Source organism: Pezoporus occidentalis, unplaced genomic scaffold, assembly GCF_034315485.1.
Source record: "Pezoporus occidentalis ecotype Australia unplaced genomic scaffold, CSIRO_AGI_Poc_V1 ctg99, whole genome shotgun sequence".
NCBI lineage: Eukaryota > Metazoa > Chordata > Aves > Psittaciformes > Psittacidae > Pezoporus > Pezoporus occidentalis.
In genome coordinates this window covers 2,813,743-2,837,382 of record NW_026916358.1, presented here as the reverse complement: position 1 = coordinate 2,837,382, position 23,640 = coordinate 2,813,743, and the positions used below count along the sequence as shown (strand labels likewise).

The 23,640-nt window shown below is 38.1% G+C and overlaps 1 long non-coding RNA gene across 2 annotated transcripts in view; it reads left to right on the top strand.

The window, feature by feature from the left end:
* LOC134157691 (uncharacterized) overlaps positions 1–23,640 on the top strand; it is a 160,462-nt gene that overhangs the window by 47,896 nt on the left and 88,926 nt on the right. The window lies entirely within an intron of this gene.

Genomic DNA, 23,640 nt, shown 5'->3' with positions numbered 1-23,640 from the left:
GTAAAGTTCACTTCATGTACTTTCAAAGCTTGTAATCCAATTTGCTCTAGAACAGCATGCATAAAAATGACATGGAGAAATAATTTCCTGAAACTGATCTGTCTACTGTTGCTGGTTAAAAAGCAGGTTGCTTACTGTGATGGTAGTGAAGGTTGGAGGTCAGGATACAGCTCCTGAGTGCTCAGCACCTGCCCTTTTCATGGGCCACAGAGATTTCTGCTCATTCCCATAATCTCAGAAGCTGGTCAGACCTACTGGGAGGCAGTGCTGGTTTTGTAAAGATCCAGGGTAACTCTGTGGTATAGACAGGCTTCTTGATGGCTAAAGGTCCTACATAACTCTAATGATGGGAGCCAGCCTTGATAGTCAAGAAGCAGAACATCTTAGTGTAAGTGATCTAGCAATCTTTTTTCTGTTCATCTTTCAGATCAAAGACCTTGGAAGCACTGTACCACTTACCAGCTAGTTGTGGCAACAGTTCTTCCATATGGAAAAGCAACCTTATCAACATTATAAAGAGGGGAAACCAAGGCACAGAGACATAAAGATCACATGGCAAGGTGCTGTGGTGGTAGGAAGAGTGACTATGTTTGAAATCTGTATCTGAAGCTCAAGTGCATTCTTATCCCTCTGAAAAGGAGATTACTATCACATAGCCTGCAAGAAGTTTATGGTTAGGACAGAACGTATCTTTCCAAATTCACAAAGTACACTTGCTGCATAAGCAGGGCACATCATGTAACATCGTATGCAGGTCTGCCTGCCCACACAGAGGGAAGGCTACACATGAGCACCCATCTGAAAAGTGGCTGTGTTGAATCCCTTTGTTTACAAGCAAGCCAGTGTATCTTGTGTTGCTGTGCTTATGTGTTGCTGTGCTTAGGTGTATGCAGCGCCAGGTTGTGAAGGTTGCTCACAGAGAAAATGGTGCAGAGCTGCAGCCTCACATGTTCTAGCAGCACATGAGCTTTAAAAAGTAATCGAAGCACAAAACTGGACTTGTAGCAAGACTTTTCACCTCATTTTAACCAAAGTATCAGGAAGTTGATTCTTCTAGCCATTAAAGAGTGTTGTTGTCTCTTGTATGCCATTGCCTGCTTCTCAGTGCGGGTCCTGAAGGTGCTGCGGAGGTTTTGCATTCCACCTTCCAGTGAGCTGGACTTAACTGGAACTAAGATCAGAACTGGCAGCTAGGCTCATGCCAAATTGAAGTTTTATTTATTTGATCATTTCATTGCAAGGTAGACACTGTGTCTGTGGTTTATATCTTTAAAATCAAATAAACTATTTATATTTGGTGAAGAACTGTAAAACACATAGACCTTATTCACTAATATTTTTATGGTTTCTTTAACACTTGACAAGTAAAGAATTTGTGAAAGTGTTTTTTGTACCCAGATCCCACAGATTTCTTGGAGTATTTTTTAAATTAAGAAAAGGTATAATCTAGATTAGTTACATGAATTTAGCTCCCATTTTTCCCTAACATACAGCATGAACCCTTCTGAGTGAATTTTTAATACAGTTTTTAAATGGAATACATTTGATGAAAACTTGAGAAAATACCATCAACTTTTATCTATTTAACATTTTCATGTTATTAAATGAGGGTACCTCATGTGAATTTCAGGTCAGAGTGGAAATATAAACTACCTACAGTTTTCCTTCCCATCCTGATAATATTGTTTTGTTTACATCATCATGGAAAGCGTTATGCAAATTTTCTTGCCACACCATATCCATTATACCTTAAAGAGAAAATGGTCTAATAAAAATTCTCAAAACAGCTATTACTTGTAGGAAAGGAAGCTCAAAGGTCTGTAGTCTTTCAAAATGTCATTGCTACTAACTCAAGCTTGATAGAGAAAGAAGCCAGAACTGCTCTTTCATAGGCACAGATTGCTGTGAGCTCCCCATGAGGCCAGCAAACCCATGGAGAGGCTGCGGTTTGCAAGCGAGGTCTCGCCTGGTATTTTGGTCCTGTGGACAAGGGTTTCCTGGATGTTTTTGCCACTCCTGCTGGCAGTTTGTCAGGTCGCTCCTGCACACACCTTTACAGCAACAACTCCTGCTGCACATTGCAGGGCATATGGAAGGTCATTAGTGGTTTCAGTCTGCATTACTGTCATCCTGAAGTACAATCTTGCCATGCACTTTGCACTGAGAGGGCTAGGAAACCAGTATCTTTCGTAGTAATGACTTCCAGTTTACAGCCTTCATTTGTTATATTTCCTCAATAGCTGTTGTGTTGAGATTAACTGCATAAATGGTCTGCAGCTGGCTGTTATGAATTAAGGGAGTTTAATCAAAGTATTTCTAATGTACAGCATAATGATAATACATGGGGGAAGTACTATTTAAGAGATAATGATGGCTTCAGAAGATCACTGTTGTAATGTTTAGTGCATATGCCTTCAGCATTGAATTTGTTGTTGTTCTGAATATGCTTAATGGATCAGTGAAAAGCTGCCTAATGTGGGATTGTTTGATGGGGCTGACAGAGCTGGAATTAGCCCATTGCTGTTTACTGCATACAGCCATTAAGATTAATTGCTGCCAGATAATTTTGACTGTTTTTATCTTCGGGAAAAAGTGTCACTAATGGGTTTATAAATTGGTTCACTATTACTAATAGTAAGGCCAGTGTAACAGGAGAGGATGTCAGCAGCTAATTCTAAAGATAAAGGTAAAAAGTATAAAGTACTATATGACTTGCTAGTTTTAAGGGATAATGTTATCTAATAACAGACAGACTGATATATGATGCTCATTAATGCTATTTCCCAGGCTTTGGGTTGAACCTAATAGATGCTAATAAAGTCTTATTTGATGTACCATTAAAAAGCTCAATCTGTTTTCTGCATTAATGCACAATGTTGTTTATCACATTTTCAGTGACTAAAACCCAAACCCTCAATCTGTTACATAACTAAACAATATCAGGCTAGTTATACCTATTTTTGTCTTTGTTTAGAGACAGAAAAATTTATAGGGCAACCACGTTTCTGTATATACTGTACACAATTCACATCACTCAGCTTCCTGTCAACAATGACAATACATCAGATTTCGTTTCAACATATCCTCTTTCACATATATCGTCACCAGTAAATTCTGCAAAGCACTTCTTCCAAGAGATGAATTAATTGTTTTGCGAATGTTAGAAAATAGCAGTGGAATGTGGGCAAAAAAATTATCCAAGGAGGATGAGTCCACATTAGAGGTTAATAGTCTGTTACACCACATATACATGCATGTGCAGTGCCTCTAATTTGCTGTGTATCAAAATGAAAGTTCTTTGTGCACTGAGTCTCAAACATATCCCTTGTATCTAAGGGCATTGACAAGGGAGTGGGAAGAACATGCACTAAATAAATAGAAATACAGACAAAGAATGCTTAATGAAGAGGGGGAAACCAATAACTCATGAGTAGTGAAGTAGTTCTCTTCTCAAGTAGAGATAGTGTAAATTATGAAGTGATTCCCTTCTCAAGTCAAAAGAGCATTTATAGTTTTCATGACTAATTTTTATATTGTGCTGAGAACATCTTCAATTTTTTTTGAGGTGCTCTGGATAATAAAACAGCTCTAATCTCAAACAGTACCAGGAAAAGACCTTGAGTTATTTTTCCCTTTCCGAATGCTAGCATGCGAAGACCTTTGAGAAGTGAAGATAAAAAATACTGGGTTTTATAATCTGTTCTGCTGTATTTGCTGTTTGCGCAGTAGTATTCCAGGCGGCATTCTTGTTTCTTTGCCATTAAGGACATGAGTCCTTTTTTTCTGGTTTAGACCCTTTCCATGTGTATCTCCTTTCAACTTCCATCCTTTTGGCATGTTTATACATCTGCCTCCATATCTAGTAATGCATATTGATGTGTGGGGACCTTATGCTATGTAAGGAAGTGGCTACAATCAAAATATTCTTTCCTTTATTTATGTGTCTGAATATTGCACAATGCTGCATGCACACATCCATTCAGGGTTTTTCATTATGTCCTGATTCTGATTTCCTTCTCCCTTATATTCCCCACTATTGGCTGCATTATCCATATTTAATAAATCATTTTCCAATTAAACTTTTGTCTGTACACAGATCTAGCATTGTTTTGACTTAAATCGATTTAAAATCAGTTCCATTAATTCATTGCAAACTCTATATAGACATACTAAAGTTGGGTTACAAGCAGCTTATTTTGGTTTACTTTCAACTCAGTATAGGTTAAACCAAGTTCTGTCAGGCTTATATTCATTTAAAAAAGCTGACAACCTATTTTACTATTTTAATTGCATTGATTTTAAATTCTGTTCTTAGTTAAACCAATGCAATTTACACATAGACAGTCCCAACTTTTGTTCCCAAAAAGCGTCGCCAGCATTTCCATGCACAGCCCAGAACAGATGCCTATTAGCTTCTCCTTTCTATTGTTAATGATTCTGAATAACGTCTTGAGGCAAACCTTGATTAGGTTGTTAACCAAGCTGTCTGTGGCAGGCAATTTAGGATGATAGCTTACACAAAAAATTATTCCAGAATAAGGTATAATGTTGTAGGTTGTTTTAATGCAGAGTAGTTGTACCGGAACGGTTCCAGGTAGAGACACTCTGAAGGACATTTGAGTGGTCTTGTGCTAATTTACACAGAAGAGAGTATTCTTGCCTGCTCCAGGAGGGAATGAATCCCCTGTGTTAGGTCAGCCAGTCCAGACATCCTGGGCATATCTCAAAAAGCACAAAACTTGTGTGTTTACTCACCTGAATCCCTTTCATTCTGAAGTAAGAATGTTGGGTTTTTTTAAGGAGAGGAGAGGAGAGGAGAGGAGAGGAGAGGAGAGGAGAGGAGAGGAGAGGAGAGGAGAGGAGAGGAGAGGAGAGGAGAGGAGAGGAGAAAGGAGTATTTAGGATGACCTCCCTCCCTCTGGGACCAGTGACCAAGTTCATGGTACCCTTGTACTGAATTAAAGTGAAACAACACCAGCCAATCAGTTTTATGATTTAATACAAAATGCAAGGCATGTGGTTATATATAATAACTCAACAATTATTACTTTAACTGGATCAACAAGTCCCATGCCACACGTTTTTTGCTTAGATCTAGTCACTGTTCAATGAAAAAGGGAGGAGAGGAGAAGAAAAAGAAAGGGAGAGAATGAGACAGAGAAGTATCACCACCTGTGGATCCAGTCCTTTTCACCCAGGGTATCATCAAGTGGTGGGAGTTCTCCCTCTGACCTGAGCCCTGCACTTTAGTGTTCATGTTTTTTTGCGGTGTTGCCCACAGTTTGTATACAAAGCATAGAGAAATATGACTATGATAATGCTGATCTTAGTTTAGTGAGTACATGTGCAGTTCCAAAGCTGAGGTTCTCTGGGGGACCTCTGGGTGGTCATTATCCCTCATATTGTGGCATCTGCTTTCCAACTCCATCCTCTGAGTCAGCTCATCCTTGAGTCCTCGTTTCACATTCCTGTGGGGCTTATTAGCTTCGCACAAAGAGGTCAGAACAAGACTATCTATGGCCTATGGAGAGCCAACATTCTTGTTATTTGCTTTGTTTATGCTCAAGGCCTCCCATGGTCAAATGCAAATGGTGCCTGAAACAAGCTCAGTTTCCTGTCTGATTCTTACACTATGGAATGCAAGTGGTGTTTGAGACAATCTCAGTGTCCAGGTTCTCACAAAGCCCCATGAATTCCTGTTCAAGTTTAGCCATCCAGAAAGATCACTGTCTTGGAAAAAATAGACCTAGAGGGATGCATACAGTTTAGTTTGACCCATTGGGCAGGCATGAAATGGATCACACAGTCATGTGTCTTACTTCAACCTCATCAAGAACTGTGATCCTGAAAAGAAAATCCTATGGGAAATTTGTACTTTAGCTGGAGGGGAAAAAAAAGTCATGTCAGGCCTCCAAAAAATTATAAAGTGTTACATTAATTGCTTCTTTTCATTTGTCACCTTCTTGATTTGAGCTGTTACAGTTAATATTTTTGAACTTTTCTCTGCAGTCCAGACTACTAGGAATGGATTTTTTTTTTTCCTTAATAAAAACTGTGATTATCAGGTAATAACAGGATTTTTGAAGCTAAGGCACTAAAAATACTGATTGTTGCAAAATGCATGATTAAATCACAAGTCTTGGCAACACCATAAAGTGTCTTTCCTTTCATATATAGACTACTATTCATATATCTGTTTGAAGTAATTTCTCAAATAAAAAGGTTTGTTTTTTTTTTTTTTTTACATATACACAGACTTGTGCAGGTTTGGAAAAAAAACAAGGATGAACCCAGGCCATGCATAAGTGCTGGGAAAGTGTCAAGTGATAGATCATGCAGCCATTCAATTTATCAACGTCAAAAATTCTTTGTCTGATTCATGAAATGTTGCATTATCGCCACACAAGGATATGTGGGGTGCTTTTTATAACTGAAGTATTAATGCAATAGATTGCAGAACTTTCTCTCCCTAAATTCACACTTGAAAATGATGTGCTGAAATTTTCAAATTGGCCTAATCAAGAATATTAGGAACAAATTAAGATACTTAATACAGCAAATGAAACAGGTTAGAATTTTTTATTTTTTTTTTAATTATAATCATGGATATATCATCCAGAAATTAAACTATTTAACATGGACAATGCTCCCAGCTTCAGACAGTTTTAGGCCAAATTCTTCGCAGATTGCAGATAGCACCTCAAAAAATTACATAACTTTCTTTTTTTCTGCAAACTGCTGAAGCTCTGCTGGTGCTCCATTATCAACATCAGAGCTGTCAGCATTTCAGGGAAGCAGGGGAAGAAAGCAAAGCATTCCTACCAGCAGCAATAAAATCATGCTTGCACTTCAAGAAATCTTCCTTCAATCTTTACACCAAGCAGAGAACTACTGAAAGTACAGTACACTGATGGTGGGATTCATTTCACTTTCACTATCTATAAGTTAGAAGTCTCTGTTAGATGTCTATAAGTTAAAGTCAGCTTGACTTTGTCTCTAGACAATGAAGAGAGATAGGCACCTGCAGAGGGTGATTCATCCCATCTGAAGACAGGTATTGAAGAGAGATGGAAGGAATCAGCCTTTGGAGATGCCTATCTCTCTCCAGTGACTATAAGGGGAGTCTGTGGTGAGTGGCTTAAACTTGACAGCTAAAGTTATGAGATGAAATTTAATCCTAAACACAGGAGGATCTTCACTTTCCTGCACTGAAGAGGAGGTTATTAGTGATGGTTATTAGTGATGGAAGCATTCTGCATTAAAAATGCACAAATTGCATAATGCTTATTAGCTAGCATGAATTAACTCAATTGTGCATATAACTAAACTGATATGTCATAGGTGTCAGAGCCTCCATAGAAAGTAGGAATGGCAAGTTTAGCAAGAGACATGGCTCCAAAGGAGTGTCACATTCAGCTGGGATTGTAAGCAATTTCTGAATACTCCTGTTTCTCTCAGTGCTATTTAACAACTGTCTTACAGTAATGAATGACCTTGGGCATCTTTTTGCCACCTAAGTGCCATTTGTCTCTGTTGTAGTTGAGATCCTAACAGCATAGCAGGTTAGTTAACTTGCATTTTACAGGAAGTGGAACTGTATTATAATAACACTAAGAGTCAGAATATATTCCTTTCACATGATTTGCATTAACTTTCTAGATCAAGGTAATCTTCATTTTAGTTTAGAATCTGAAAACCGAAGGAAAATATCTGCCCCTAGAAACTGTAAGCAGTAGTCTGTGTGGCACTGGCTGGCTTTCATGTTGCTTCAGTCTAATCCTATCTAGAGCAGGTGGGGGTCTGTGAAGTAATAGTTCTTGACACTGGCTCCATACAATGTCTTCATGACCATAAAGCTTCTCTTTATTTTAATTTAAAGAGTCTGACATCATACAGAATTGTGCTGGAACCAACAAGGCTGGTGAGTGCTGTACCATGAAAGTGACCACGCACATGGCATGTCATAAGGTTTGGCACAATGGGGATGTCTGAGGGTGCAAAGCCTGCTGAAAACATGGCTGAAAATAAGAAGTAATGGGAAAATCAGCCCAATAAAAGACCAAGATACCCATTTCTGAGCTGGTTCTTGTCCTTTCTTAATATAGAAGTGTAGGTATCCTCAAATGGACCTTATCTGCTCATGGCTTTGGCTGTTTTAATGAAGGAACCAAAATTTTAGCTTTTGTCTTTGCTGCCCCTACTAGATAAAATGTCAAAAGTATTCAAGATACCTCTGCAGCTTGGACATCTGAGACTTTATTAGTAGTTTCTTGAAGACAAAATTGAATATACAAAATTTTATGACTGCTCCCAGGAATTTAAAGGCTCTGCCAAACCAACCTTGCCACCATTCACTCCTAAACTCTACTGTGGGTATCTATATGGCTAAGTTTTCACCCCAAGAAGTTTTCTCTGATTTAAATCAATATGAGTAGAGAATGAAGGCTTTTGTACTTGGTTTCAAGAGAATTCTTTGGAAGATATAATTCATGAGTATCTGAGTATTTCAGAACTACTTATATGTTCTGTCAGCTCCGCCTTTTAAATCAAGGTATTTTTAGTATTCTTAGTGTAACACATCCATGAGAAAATACTGTAGCTGTGAAAGTCCAGATTGTGCAGTCTACTAGCCTAGAACATACCGTCATTTTTATGTGCCCTATATTTTATTCATCCATAACTCAAATAAATGCAGATTTAAAAAAAAAAAAATCTTCAGTTCTTGATTTGCTTTCTAGCCCTCAGTGTTTGGCATTTGAAAATCGTGTCATCTGGATAAAAGCTACATATAGGATTTGCTCACATGCTATGCACCTTCAGTAAGCAGCAGTACATAAATAAACAGTATTTTACATCTTCCTATAGGAAAAAATTCAAAATATTGCCATTAAATAGTTTTTATTTCATTGTTCATGTATATATATATATATCAATTTGGTTTTCATGGTATTCTCAACCCTTAGTGAAGTAAAAATAAAATCAGAAACTTGTATTTAAATCACCCCTCTAGACAGAAAGGTTTATAAAGTACCATTTACTCGCTGAATCTTTCAATCTAAGTTATCTAATGGTTTTCTAAAATTAGATGCTACTTTCAAAAAATCAAAACTGTCAGAGATATTAACATAGCACCTTTAAGGGATATTGTTAGATACACAAACATCTGGGAAAAAATAGTGAAAGAACAAGTTGCATCAGCTTTGAATGTGGTTAAAGCAACATATTAAAGGTAGTGACAAGGTTATGTTTGTATGAAGAAACAAATTGGTTGAAACCCTGACCCCACTGATATTAATAAGATTTCACCCTTTGTCTTTTACTATCCAGACATGTTCCTACTGACCATGACCATGAAAAAAATTCTTGCACAAGGACATTTGAAATGATAGGCTCTATCTCTTGAAACAGTAGGTTGATATGGTGTTTCTATGCTTCAGTGTTTCTTGTAGTCAGTGCACAATATGTGTCCCATCTTGAAGTCTTCTAATAGTTCATAGAAGATAAAAATAAATGTTGCTATTTACAGATCCAAAAATTCTTAAGAGCAAGAGTGAAAAATGTTTTGACTGTTTCATAAAACTAGTGTGAAAAATGGCCAGTGAATAATTTTAAAGGGTCAGTATTAAATTTCTATTCCTACGGTTAAATCCTAGCTAGAAATTTGAGCACAAATACAGTAAAAAATAAATTAAAGGGTCTGATCTGCATTCTGCAGACTCAGTCTCTAAGTCTTCAGTTTCTGGGTATTGGGCCTTAAATGTTCCGGCCTTCTATAATATATCTTCAAGTATATTCTAGTATCTCCTTATATCTGGCGATTATAATGGGGCCACTGCTTTCTTTCAATCTCTTGATTTCTTGAGGTCAGAAGTCCACAATACTTCCCAGGATGCACTGACTCCTGAGAGCACAACATGTGAGATCTGAAGACAGCAACTAGGTTTTGCTCAAAAGCAAGTGCCGGGTTGCCAGAGAACATTAAACCACCACAAAAGATAGAGATGGGCTACATTTGGAGACAGAGAGGAAGAGAAGGAAAGGAAGGAAGAGCTGAAGAAGGACTGAGGTGATTGGAAAGGCGCTATGAGGAGTCCTTGTATCTAGCTCAGTGAGCCTATACAGCACTAGGTACACTCATAAAAATGATGCATCAGGTTGTAGGAGGTAAAGGTAGTAAAATAAAAATGTTGAAAAAAATGAGAGGATTGGACGTAGAGAAAACAGAAATGAACAAGAGTTGAAAGGCATTTAGCCAAGTGCTGGGATGTTGAGAGCCTTCTGATATTTTTACTGAAGAGCTGAGATCCTGGCATGCTCAAGTCATAAGCAACAGTGGGCAGTACCCTGGGACAGCAGGTTATTTGGGTTAAAGAATGGCATTACAGGCTGCTGGGTCTGTGCCTGTGCTGCAGGAGGGCCAGCTTGTTGGTTGCTCCTTTTTGCAAGAGAGAAAGGGAGCAAGAACCACCCGGCAGCCACAAGACCAAGGACCACAGCCACCTTCAGTGCTTCCCTCTTCCCCTCCCCATCCTGCACTGAAGCAGCACTCAATAAGGCAAAATTAAGTTCTGCCTCCAGCGTTGATGTCTCTGGTTGTCAGAAATATCTGTCATTACTAAAACTCTACCAGAAGAGGGGCAGCTGCCAGCAAAAAGTCTCAATCTCTCATTAATAAAGAAAAAAAAAAAAGGAAAGAGAAAACGCTCACTGGCTGAGGACCGCAGCCTGATGATCCCGGCTTCAACACATGCCAAACTTAAAGGGTGTAAATAGCTTCAAGGGTACGATTTCTGTGTTTAAAGTTAGTCATATCTCAAGTAAGCTGCCAAGGACCTTCACTGATTGAAATGCTAATGTGTAAAACACTTAGCTAGTTATGATATGACTGGGACAAAGCAACATGATTTGGTAATGGATAACCTATCACTCTTTTCTTCAAGCAGTTCTTGAGTGCATCAGCAAAATTCAAGTTAAAAAAAAAAAAAAAGAGTGGATTGATCTAATGTATTTGGATTTACTGAAAGTGGCTTTGCAAGCCCCTTGATGGAAACTGTCAAAAAAGTAACACCGTGCAGGAGTACGCTAGATTAAAAACAGAGCATTGCAAAGCAGAAACTGCTCCATTTTCTAGCATTAAAAAAGTAATTAATACTGGGATACTCCAAAGCTGCTTGTTGCCGTTGACACCATTTTATGAGCTCCTGACATGAAAATCTGTGCAAACGCTGAGCTTAGGGGTATGGCAAAGGCTGATCAACACTAAAGAATTTCACAGAGAGCTCTGGAGAGGTTGAAGTGAGGTGAAAGGACAGCATGGTAGCAGGTAAAATTCAATGAATGCAGGTTAAAGTACGTTGAAGTGTGCTGAAGGAAGAATCATTTGAACTACTGAGATCTCAGAGTTTAAAGAGCGATGAGTTTAAAGAGCAGTGAGTATAAGTTAATGAAAGAACCTTCTGAAAAGGAGAAGTGGTGATGCAGTTACGTGCAAAAAGAGGTTTGGCATTCCAGAAGGCATCAAAGAGCAAAAGAAAATAATACAGAAATTATTGTAATGTCAGTATATGACAGTGGCATAGCATTACTGGGGGAACCATCTTATTTTCAAGAGGCATTCTTTCTCTCAAAAAAAAAAAAGGCATCTCAAAAAAAAGGAGAGAATTCAAGATGTTTGTGGAAATCGTTAAGTATATGAGAAAATGAGAAAAAGAAGTGCTTTTTCAAGAAAAGGATATAAGACTAGTGGTTTTGCACATTAATTTCATGTTGACAAGACTTCACTGTTTGACTAAGTAGGTGCTGATGTACTAGTAAAATATACTGGTTAGCAGAAGATACTGGGGTAAGCTCAAAGCTGGACTAGACCAGCATGGAAATTCTTATGTCCAAAGAACTCTCATCATAATTAGTAAATTATTGTTTTGGTTGTAAAATAATTCCTATCTGTGTCTGCATCCTCTATCTAAACTCTGACCTCGCTGGCTCTTGAGTGGTGAGAACTGTGATACTCCAGTTCTTACAGGTTTCTAGGGATCCAGGCACAGAGGAAGGAACCACTGAGGGAGGGATATCTGTACCTTCTCAGATGGGAGCACCGGCAGTGGAGAGTGATGTCATAAGTGACTAAACCTGTAAAAAACTTCTGTCAGATCTCACCATTTTAGAAATCAAAACACAACAGGCAGTAAACAAATTCACAGGAAACCAGACTTCATTAGTTCCAGGACTCAAGGGACCTGTTTCAAAAACCACCTCATAGAATCACAGAATCATAGAATGGTTCCGGTTGGAAGGAATCTCAAAATTTATCTAGTTCCAATCCCTCTGCCATGGGCAGGGGGCACCTTCCACTAGAGCACGTTGCTCAAAGCCCCATTCTACCTGGCTTTAAACACTGCCAGGGATAGGGCAGCTGCAGCTTCTCTGGGCAACCTCACCACCCTCACAGTAAAGAACTTCTTCCTTATATCTAATCTAAATCTACCCTCTTTCAGTTTAAAGCCATTAACACCTTTCCTATCACTACATGCCCTTGTAAAAAGTCCCTTGCCAGCTTTTCTGTAATCTCTGCTAATTCCTAAACTCTGCCCAGGAACAGTTTGAAGACTACCATATGGCTTAGGGCAAAACCCTTCCGGATATCGGTCAAACTTTCCAAAATGGACAGTCAAGTTCCAGTACCACCTCTGACATTGTTGAATTTACTGCCACAGCCGTATTCACCAGCAGCAGAAACACTCTTTAAGGCAGTGATGTACATAACAGCTGAGTTCTGTGCTTTGCAAGAACTGTAAATCTAAACCAGACCTAAGCCTTTTCCCTATGTAAACTGATTTCTAGTTCTGAAATGCAGTCATTGGCTTCCCAGCTGCTGATGGCTTTAAAGCCATCCAAAGCCAAGCCAACTTCTCTGCTGAGAAGACAGTATAGTTTCTTGCTCTAAAGGAAACAACTTGAAAGGCAGCCTGTTGACTGTGTAAAGGATGGATGTTCAGGACTTTTGTTCAGAGCCAATGTTTTTCCTGCCATCCTCCCCAGAGAGAACTAAAACCTGGAAACCAGTGGTTTCATAGACAAATTCAAGCTCAGACATAATCAAATAGCCTCAGCACAGTGCATTACTGCACATCAACAAGATTGTGGTAACTGTCCACTATGCATACGGGATAATGTGACATACGTTAGCCTGCACTGAAAAGGGGCTAACCTAAGACAAATTGCTCTGACTGTGCCATGGGCTAAGAGTATTTGCACAGGCAGTTATTGAAACTCACCTGATATATGGTAACAGTTAACCAGAGTAATTTGATCATATGTCTGATCTCAAAGACAAAATAGACTCTAAATTGCTAGTATGGCATATGGGAGATGTAGCCATGACATTCTGTTATATGACCTAACAAGAATGTAAAAGATACACTCCCTTCTTGGCATTATTTTAACACTGTATTTTACCAGCCTGAATTAAAAAAATAAAAAAAAATAAAAAAAAAAATAAAGTGCTATATTTAAACCTATAAAAGTGCTGTTTATTCATCTTTGATAAAGCATAACTTTTTTTTAGCAATTGTAATCTGTAACATTACAGCCTTAGGAGGTAATCTACTAAATAGGAAAAAATTAGCTGATTTTTGGACCATTTAAAGGAACATTTCTGTTGAAAGCATATAAAATGTATTAAAGTAATCTCTAAAGTCTTTACCCCTGTTTGAGATTTTAATTTACTCAAAGCTAATCAATTATCCCCTTTCAGAAGCTATTGAAAATTTTCACTTAAATCCTTTTTAAAACTTAGTGTTCAACTGAATCTTAAGCAATTTATACACACATACACAGTGCTTGAGGTGGTCATCACACCAAGGTGAAGGCTGAAAAGAGGTTAGATTAGCACTAACTCCTCTGCCCTTTGGGATTGCTGGGGTGTTATTAATGAATGTGAATTCCTTCCTCCCCCAGAGCCCTTCCCCTTCATATGCTCTGGTCTGACTGTCGGGTAATTACTTTTCCACAGCAGCATTTAACAAAATGCCTTGTTCAAAGCCCAGGCCCATTTTCTCTCCAGCTGAAGGATACAGCTGCAGTCAGGAAAGGAAACGGCAGATCTGGGTCACCCCAGTATTCAGGTTAGCTGGGACACAAAAGCTTGCTTCATCTCAGACATGGCTCTGTGTTACATTTGCACACTTATCAGAAATATTTTTTCAGGCTATCAATTATTGTATTTGAACATCGCATCCTTGCTCTAGGGAGCCCTTAGCAAGCTGTAGCAAAAATCAATCCAGTTTTACAACTTTTACCTTGGCACAGCTCCAACTCTTTATCTACCTTGAACAGTTATTTAAAGATGTGCTGGCTTTTTTTCTGGATTATAGCTGTGTTCCTGAGTAGGACTTGCCCTTGGTGTATATAATACCCTTTTTCCGTGATTGGGGTTAATCTGTGAACCTGCTTTGGTTTTGCTTCTCATGTTTGAGAATTTGCATGCTTGTGGTAAGGTTTATGTGACTGGGTACTCACCTTTCCCAGGTAGCATATATTTCTCACAGTGACAGGAATGAGAGCCTCTTATTTCAGGGAATGTGCGTGTGGATTGGATCCCACTCTCATTCAAGTTGCTTTAAAGTTGACTGCAGATGCAAGTAATGGCATCCAAAAATTTCTCTACATGTTTATTCAAAGCATTATTTTATCCATGCAAATCCCACCTAGGAGGCCACCAAGCCAGACTTCACCCTTTATGTGTATAGGTGACAGAGGCAGCTTTGCCAGCACACCTCAAGTATCACCTTCATCAAAGGGTTTATGAATCCCAGAAGCAGCAGCAATGCTTCAAAAGGCAGACACTATCTCTCACTCAAAAGGTGGCAGTCTCCCAGATGGTAGGGAAATTTGGATAGCAGAAACTGGTCTTAGATATTACTATGTCAGTGTAGGCTGCAAAAACAGACAGCAGATGCTGGGCTTCAATGGAGTTACGAAGGAATAGGCTTTAAAAGAAAAAATCTGTCTTAAAGCTGTACTTCGAAGAGGTTTTATGTTTATTTTAGAAGCAGACCCAGTTTCTATTTCCCTATTGAACATGCATGCAGAAGCTCACAAAGCCACTAATCATATTGCATGGTTTTCCATGTTTATAATTCTCCACTTTTCAGCTCAAAAAAATGTGTTTTACCACTTCCTATTAAGGTTATTTTACTAAATTTCCTCACAGCAGTTAGCTCAAGAGTTAAGAGGCATCCCTTCATTTACAACATGCAAGTTTATACAGAGCAAGTGCTGGAAAATCGACAAAGCATAGGTTTGGCTCATTCCTTCCAGCCTGCCTGCACAAACCAGCTGTGGCTCTGCTCAGAGAGACTCTTTGGAAAGGCATAAGGCCATGGTGGCACACATGTGCATCCATTTCCTCTGGTGAGGTTGGATGGGAGCTAACTGATGCCTCAGCTTGAGGGCTGCTGACTGAGAGGGGCAAACCCCTGTTTGGCTGAGCATACAATCCGCCCTTAGTCAGAGATTTCACCCATCAGCCAAAAAGGGTGGAAACATGATGTGAGTTGCGTGCCCAGTACCAACATGTACACAACACTGCAAAAACAAATCCGTGTTATCTTCATAATATAACGTGTACTTCAACAAATCTGTTGAATACATATCATTTGCACAACTGGTGTCTCAAGTAAAGTAACTAATGAGGTTTCCCCTCTCCCTAGCAATATAGAGCTATCATCCAGCCACATTTGAACGTGTTCTCATTAGAGCTTCTAAGCAATGCGAGAGATAACTATATCAGTGCTATGGAGAATGCTTCCAACAAAAAGGCTGATGGTTTTGGTTTGATTATTTCGTAGTTGGAGCTTACTTCTCCATACTTCTTTCAAGCAGTATTTGAGACAACATGCCAGTGGTGGCAACCATAAGTCACAGATTTAACCACTTGCAAATTTGTTTTTAAAAGAAAAAGGCTTATTTTTCTGAAGCTCTCCCACCTTGGTACCTGTCTTTCACCTATTTAATTTTAAATACTTTTGGTATTTTCCAGAGTTCTGTAGTTTTGTGTATTTGACAGCTGGCTGTATTTCAGGTGCAGATGAAATGGTTCATCTTCTCATAGAAAACATCTGGGATCTTTTAGAATAAATAGTACCTTAAAAGTATGAGATAACATTACTGTAAACAGATTTTCCCCTTTTTTGTTTTTTTTTGTGGGAAAAAAATACAGAAGAAACAAGTAGCAATTCTAACCTCAATGTAGGCAAAGTAAGACTAGATGGCTGGCCCCATTCTTATTTACTTGCATGATCAAACTTTGAAGGGAAAACCAGGGAGAATTTATACCTTGTGACTCATGTTAAGAAAAAAAAAAAAGGGAACTCAAAATTTGAGTTCAAGCTTCTGATTTCATGTCCTAGTTAAGGTTAGAATGTTTGCTGGAACTTTCTCTTTCCTAGCTTTTGTTGATTTCTGTCATTCAGAAATCATGAAGTAAATATTTATTAACATGGGAGCCCTCCTCCCTTTCTGCCCTTCATATTTGTGCTTCTTATGCTAATGAACTTACTTTAACAAGGGAATCACATTCCTCCTGGGTCCACATCAGTTATTTAAATGTAGTTTTATATTAATTTTTCATATTGTAATGCATTGTTTCCTGCAAATATACATGCAGCCTGTTTTCAAGAGTAAACAAATATATATGAATCATATTGTTAGATGAAAACCTTTCATCTTTTATTTTGCTTCTTGTGATAATGGTGGTCATTTCTCCCTCTGGCCCTCTGAATTTACTCAACCATCCTCTTTTCCTTCCACACTTCTGCAGTGACCACCACCAGGAATTTGTATTCTGTTTTCTGTATCTGATGCAGATACAGAATTCTGAAACTACATATTTTCTGTGCATTCAGCATTCATTTCTAGTACCCTCAAAGGCTGACATAAAGGTTTGCAGCCTTTGATTTGTGAAATTGAATAAACAAAACACTAGTTTCACAAAAGCTAAGAAAGATAGGCTCTTAAGAAACAGCCTTACTAGCACAACAATACTACTTAGGAAAATATAGGGAAGGTTACTCTACCACATCTCTCTTACTTTCTCACCAATAAGAAAGAAAGATGTATTAAGTAAATGCCCGCAGATATATTTGTATGATGCATATCGTAAGAAATCTTGTTGCTTACCAGTTAAGTAAAAATGACAACTGTTGTTCCCTGTGAGGTGGGAGCTATCACTTCCAAGAGACACGGTTTTAGACTAAAAAGTGGAAACCAGACTCCATCACATATCATATTGCCAGGACTACCATGTAGTATATCAAAAGGCCAGGCAGCTCCAAATTGAGTCACTTAAAATTATTAAACATTTTTCATCTCAGAAGTTGCTGTTATACAATTCAAAGGCTTTGACAATGTTCTCCCAAGAGTCCTGAAGAAACACAGACATGAAACTAGTGAACTATTAACTGAGGTGTACACGAGGCGTTGTTTTATGAGTCTCAATGCTAGAGAAGTAGAAATCAGTTAATGAGTCCCTGGTCTTTGGAAAAGGCTTCACAAACAATCCAGGGAGCTAAGACCACTGAGTCTGACTTCCGTAACAGGTAAACAAAAGAAATTATAATGAGTGAAGGAATTAATAGATATCTAGGTAAATATGATCTATTCCAGGGAAAAATCAACTGGGCCTCTATGAAAGGAAATCTGATCTTGCAGATCAATGAGGATCTTTGAGGAGTCATAAAGATTATGGACAATGTTGTCCCAATGACTGTACTTATGTTTTGAGAAAAGCATTCAAGAAAGTCCCTTAGAAGAGATTTCTAAAGAAATTTAGCTGTCTTGGATAAGACAAAAGGCCCTTTCATAGATTAATAATTGATTAAAAGAGAGGAAAAAGTAGGTAGGAATAAATTGTCAGTTTTCACAATGAAAAGATATTAATAGCAGAGTTCTCCAAGGCCCTTGGCATGAGTGACATCCAGGGTGTTAATAAATGACCTCAAACAGAGCGCAAACAGGTGGCAAAGTGCATGAGTGAGATGGATAGGATAACTCAAGACACTCAAAGCTTATACTAAGGACAGAGTATTTCAGAAGATCTTCACATTTATGGTAAATGAAATTCAATAAATAGTCACATAGTAGTGTACATGTGATATGGAATAACGGACTGTAAACTACTATCACTTAAAGCTTGCTCCAATAATACATGTCAGGTCACTTTAAGAAAAATGGTACTTGATTAAGTGAATCATTGGTCCAGGTAACCAAGGCTACTTTTGTATTCCTATGAAATTAGATAGCCTGCAATTTCAAAATAAAAATGTTTTCAGTATTTCTCTTCCATTTAAAAAAGATATTTTTTTTAAATTATGATTTCAGAAAGTGAAAGTTTTGAAATGCAGTTATTTATTTGTAGAAACTTTTTATTTTTCTCATAGCTGGTACAAATGACTTGCTAATTCACCATTATGGATATTTTAACAAAGCCAGTGCTCTAAAAACGATTTTGTATACACAATCTAGATACTTTGTCTTTTCAAGAATTATCACGTATTTCAGTTCATTGACTGAAATCTCGTTTACCCTTTGTCCTTATTGTATTTTCAATTAATTATATTAAATTACATAAACTAATCCACTCTTTGTGGAAATTACTGTCTATATTAGTGTCATAAATAAAAGACATTTGTTACTGACATCATGACTCTGAAAATTAGGAAGGAATATGTTAAACAATGTCAACCAATGTCAGTTCTTCCTCTGTGAAAGAAACCACTAGAGGACAAAGCACTGATGACTTCTATTTTGAAGGGAGTAGTAGCTATTGTGCTTCTAGAGGAATTCTACATATGGGCAAAAAACAAAGCAGTGAAGATAGTTTTCTGTCCAGTCAATGCTAATGATAAGGTACTCAAGCAGGCCTGAACTATCTCAGGTACACGCTCATGCTTTTTCTCTCCCATGGCAGTTAGCTTTCTTCTTCTTCGTCCTTAACTGTGTCTATCAAAAAGGACTATATGGCATCTTTCTAATTTTCTTTATACATATATCATGAGGATTACGTTTTGAAATATTTCCCATTTCTCCCTCTCTCTTTCATGTCCAATTTACCAACCAAAACAACCAAGAAAGAATATTGACAGGAAAGAACCATATAAAAAATGGAAAATACAGCAGGATACAATGCAAAAAAAAAGGAGTATAAGCGAGAAAAAAAATGAAATTTTTTTTGTATATACTTTTTTTGTTCTTAGCTGCTGAACTTTACCTGTCAGTGAAGTAAATGTATAAGTTTTTTTCATCTCCAGTGACTACGATCCTGTCTTACAAGAAGATTGAATTCTAGCATCATGAATCAACACTTAGAATTAACATTAGGACTCTGTCAACCAACCCCAGAAAATATCAATTGATTAGATTCTATTCCAGCATCTATTTTAAATAAAATACTTTAAATATTTTATATTTAAATGTATTTTAAAAAAACAGCATGACAATCACAGTAGGAATTACCGAAAAATTTCAGGGTTAGGGTGGAAAAAGAGCAAGGTCATGAGTCAGCCCCAGTTAAGCAGTTTTATCTCCTCCTTAGCTCATTGGTTTGTTTGTTGGGTTTCTTTTTTTCTATGTGTTGGATCATATCAGCTCCTTGTTTTGGAAGATTTTACTGTAAGAGTTTTAAAAATACAAGCCATGGAGTTTTTCATCAATCCACATTATTTAAATGACACGATTAAAAACTCAGAACTGATTGGAACAACCAATTCAGACTTGGAAATAAAGATTTTTGAAGGTTTGTTTTTAAAGTATTCAGAAGATTCCCACTAGCTTAAACAACTTCCCCCTGGCTTGTCCGAGGCTCCAAAATCTTATCCTTCCTCAGTCACTTGTGAGTCAGCATTGTGTATTGATGCACTGTAGACCATCCTTCATAAAGATAGACCATATGGGGGTGGTTGGTTTACAGAGCATAAATCTTACAAGTTACTCCCTCCTTTTTAATGATATAGATTGCAGAGCTATTTTGGGATTGCTCTACTTTAGGACACACACATTTTTTCCGCATTTTCCCAGGCACAGGGACAGCTGTGTGTAAGAAACCTCTATACAGAGGTAGAGAGAGAGTTGTTTATCATCCTTTGGGCTTACCCAGCTGTTGGTACTGCCTTGCTCACTCCTGCTGAGAAAGCACGTGGGCCTCATAAAATCTGCTCCATGGATCAATTCAAAGGCTTGCAAACCTCCAGCAGGCCTATGGAGTAGGCAGGATTGCTGTTAACCTGACCCTACTCTTGGCAATTGGGTGCCAGGAAGTTGTCACACTCCATCCCACTCCCTTTGAAATCAGATTAGAGCCATTTTACTGCCTATTCCCTCCCTGGTCACAGTGACAAATCTAGAGGTTTCTGGAGGTAGGGAGACAGAAAACAGAGCTGCTAAATGTCATGTGTCTGTCAGCATACATCTGCTAATGAGGCTGACGCTTAGAGGAACCCAGTTTACATTTCTCATAGAAATGGGACTTTAGGGGTGTGGATGCTGTAAGGGCCAAATGCATCCCAGCAGCTTGGCCACCTCAGGCATGACCAGCTCTGCCAGCAGCCCCAGCCATGGCACCTCACCCTGGAGAAACCCTGTGATGTTGCAAGATGAAGCCAAGAAGACAGATTCTTCCAAAACCCCTATGTCACCCACCATGGCCTGGGCCAAATCTGTAGATATCTCTAGGGAGGCCAGGAGGTATCATGCGTTCAGCAGTGATACAGTTCTTATTTAAGGACTGGGTTTCCTCTCAGCTTTATGGTGATTTTGTCAGGTTGTCTGTGACTGCAGCTGAAAAATTGTTTTCTGACTATCCCAGGATACTTCTGGTCCTGCTTGCATTGTGAATTGTGTTGGCAATCCTCACTGGGGCAGATTAACAGCAATGGCACAGCTTTGACTTTTTGTCCCATGAAATCCCCAAATTAATAGACTATATCATAACAAGCCTGTTCATAATGAACACTGAGGGAAGTGGGAGATGGCTTGTTGTTGCTGTTTATGTTAGGGATTATTTATCGTGATGAAAGTAATTAATCTCTTTTTGTACCTGTGGCTAAGATACTTATTTTTAACTATGCTGCTATAGTTTTATATGAATTGTGTAAAAAAGTGGTCAGAAGGAAAGTGCTAAATGGAGCAAATGGCATGTTTATTTCCTTTTTTTTATTATGGTACAAAAACTGTACACAGAAATTAAGAACAAAAGTATCCCCTGTCTACATTTGATCCTCAGTTCTTCCCATTTACTCATCTCTTATATCACACACCAATCAATTGACTTACCTTACAATCAGATCTCCCTCAATGGGCTAATTCAGTATTGCTTGCACATATATACAGAAAATACCAAGATAATCTCTGTGCTGTCGCAATCAGTGGCAACAAAGATTCCTATTGCCTTTTTACAGAAGTTTATAGCTTCCTGGCTCAGAAAGGTCAGATTTATTGTTGCATATTTACTGGCATGTGAATTTATGAACATTCAGCTCTGAAGCTTGGTATAAACATACCAGGTTTGTCTTCTTGCATGATGTTGCCCACAGTTTTGGAGCAGAAGTCACACAGTGTAGCACAGAATAATCATGCAGCTTTCACCAAGCTGGTACAAGGAAGACCTGCTCTCCTTGTGTCTGAGGAAGCAAGCAATGATGGCTAAGATGCCCCTACTAAACTCAGAAGAGGAAAAATCTAAAGAGAGAAATGCTGCATGAACTTGAATTATAACAAACCCTGATATAAATCTTTGTTTAGAATAGCTTTTGACAATTAAAGTTGTGAATTACGGCTGACTTATCTCTCTAAAACAATGAATTTATTTATACTAGTTTATGCTGTGTAGAGATTTTTTGGATGCAATGTATTTAGTCTTTCAGGAGGCTTTTAATAAAGTCACTCTGTGAGAAGGTATTAAGTAAACTTGTTAACCAGGTAGTGAGAGGTAAGCCTTTTAGTGGATCAAAAATTGGCTAGGAAGCAAAGGCATGACTAAATTGGTTATTTAACCTTGCTGTCACAGGATCATTGGCAGCATGAATAGAAAGGTTTAGTGAAACTGATATTCAAAACACAGCTCTAAAAACCTGTCAAAATATATTTTTATTATCATTTCCATGCATTAATTCTTTAAAATGTTAGTATGTCTCTACTATGTCCAGCCAAAAGCCATCTGTACTAACACCCTTGATACCCTTCACAAAGGCAAAGGCAGCCAGGGATGGATATTAGGAGAGTACATAGACTAGCCCTTGTGATCTCCAACAGTTTGTATCTCAGAGGTGGGATCATTTTGTTTGATAATCTGTTATGGATTCATCTTCAATGCACATTGCTGTTGCTTTTTAAACCCACATAAAACTTCTGGAATCCAGGAATCTTACAAGGAGTTTCACATATTAAGTCTATCCAGACTAAAGAACCATATCATTTTGACATTGTGAACCTTCCATCTGGTTGTTTTATTTAATGTCTCCTACTTGTTGTATTTCAAAACACAGTGAAGGATCATTCCCTAGTACTTACTCTCTGTCACTCATTATTTTATCAGCTGCTCTAGTATCCCCCAACCAGGTAATTCCTATTCAGGCTGAAGAATGCCAGGCTAATTAATCATTTCTCATACAGAATCTGTTCCATAACCGTGGCCATTCTCAGAGTCATCCTTTCTCTGGATCTTTTATAGCTTTTCTACAGCTTCGTTGAAGTGGAGGGACCAGAAATACACACTCTATTCAAGATGCAGGTGCACCATAGGATCACCTAGCTGCAAAATTATGTTCATGGTATTGTTCCTGTTCACATCTCCTCATAGATGTGAACACTCAGTTTCCTTTATTGATAATAATTGGGTACTGAACTGACATTTTCACTGTTATAACTCCAGGATCTCGTTGCTGGGTAGTACTAGTTAGTTCAGCACCTGGTACTGCATGCATAAATTTCTGTTTGGTTAATCCCAAGTGCATCACTTCCAATTCTTCTGCTCTGAAGTTCATCCATGGTGTTATCACTCAGCCTTATGCGGTACTTCTGTAATTCTTCACAGCTGAACTTTGTTTTCACTACTCTGATTAACTTGGGGAAGCTTTTGTGTATGATACCGTATCAATAGCCATGTTATTTTTCATGTTTTTTCTAATGCTCTTTTGTTCAAACAAGATATGTAAGAAAGTACATTTACAGGAAACAAAAAAATCAGAAACCAGATGCAGACTAGCCACATGAAAACATGAGAACAATATAGTTCATATACTTCAAAAAATATCAAATCATCAATGAATCAAAAAAATCATAAACTGAATATTGAGATGTAGAGTTTAAAGCGATGTGCGTTTTCAGCCACTTACTTAAATCCTTTGATATGATCTTTAAACCATAGATTAAAGTTCTGACCTAAAAGATGTAGGGGAGACATGGCCATTTAAATATATAATTGATTGCTCAACATGCCTGTTTTCAGAGGAGTCATCAGTAATCACCTAAACTATTGTGTTCATAATTTACCTTTATAATTAATTGAGTATTTTGGATCAGATTTAACTTTTCTTACAGGCCCTGGTATCCTATCCCAAGGATAAAAGTGTCAAGCCTGAGGTAATC